Below are 1,514 nucleotides of genomic sequence, written 5' to 3' on the forward strand. Positions count from 1 at the left end.
CCGGCCCGCCGTGCCCCGCCGGGCGCCGCCGCCGCCCCGCCCCGCGCCCGCGGCCCCGCGCCCGCCCGCAGGAAGTGACACGGGGCGGCTCAGCCGCCGCCACGGGAACTTCGCCCCCCGAGAGCCCCGCGGCGCCGGCAGCGGCTCGGGCCGGCCGCGGGGGCGGGCGGGGGCCGGGGGGTTCCGCGGGCCGTGCCGTGTCCGCGCCCTGCCGGCGCTCGGCGGTGCGCGCTGCCCTGCCCGGCTCTGCCACGGCTCCGGGACTCCCCCAGGGGAAAAGGGAGTCGCTGGCGTGGTGGCAGGGTCGGGAGTTTCCTGGTGACTTTCCTCCGCGCGGTCAGGACTTCGCAAGCATCACAAAGTTTCGTGGCCTTAAAATACACGTGGCCTTAAAATACACCTCTTTTTTTATTTATTTTTTTTTAATATTCTTTTGGCTACCCCCGCCCCTGCAGTCTTTTACTGAAAGCAATAATGCTTCTGACTAATTCCACCTCAAGCAATAAATTTCTGTAGAGGGAGGACACAATTTTCTATGATTCTCGGCATGCTTTTGGAAAGTGAGAGCACCAAGTTCTCTTACTGCATCCTTTATCCCCCAGGCTCTGCAATCACAGGCAGAACCAGCCCAGAGCTTTCGTTGCCCCAGTTTTGAAATAGCAGCAATGCTTTCAACCCAGCTCTGTAAAACACTTGAGATCTACTCAAAGGCCACCTGCCAAATTAGCCAGACCGAGGGCTGGATTCTACTGACAGCACCCATTCACTGCTTCTCCTCAGCCCCAGCACACTTAGTTTTGAGAAAAAGAGGACAGCTCAAGGAGGAGCCACAAGGAGGGAATGACAAAGAAAGCCTGGGTATGTGCACATGCAGGGCTTCATTCTACCCTCATTTACGGCAGAGGAAACCAGGAGGAAAATCTCATTGCAGTGAAGGAAGCTGGAATGAAGTAAGAACACACACAGCACCTTGCAGGCTGTGTTCAGCTATGCCCATGGAATTAAACATCTCTTTGATGTCCCTGTTGGATGGTCTAGAGAAGGGCAACAGAAATGAGACTACAACTGGGACCCTAACACCCCTCCTTGCAAGGGCACCCCAGTGTGGAAGGAACCTTGGCTGCAGAGCCCTGTGCCTGTTTGATCCCTGCAGAGAGGGATCTGTGCAGGGAGGGATCTGTGATCTGTTTCTGTGACCTGCAGGGAGGGATCTGTGATCTGTTTCTGTGACCTGCAGGGAGGGATCTGTGATCTATTTCTGTGACCCCAGGCACCAGGGAGCAAGAGACAGAGCTTGGGAGTGCTGCTGGTGCCAATGGCTGTGCACATGCAGCCTCCTGCCTGTTGCAAATGGTGAAGTAATTCTGGCCCCTTGATGAGTGTGGAAACACTTGGGTTTTGCCTCACATGTAAAGATGGGCTGGTAGACCTCAGGGGCAGCAAAAGGGATGTCTGGTACTGCTGTCCTTGGGGCCAGAGGGAGTTCAATGACTGAAGACATGTCCAGCCTGTGG

This window comes from Agelaius tricolor, unplaced genomic scaffold (assembly GCF_023055355.1).
Source record: "Agelaius tricolor isolate 1412-34295 unplaced genomic scaffold, bAgeTri1.0.p SCAF_14, whole genome shotgun sequence".
NCBI lineage: Eukaryota > Metazoa > Chordata > Aves > Passeriformes > Icteridae > Agelaius > Agelaius tricolor.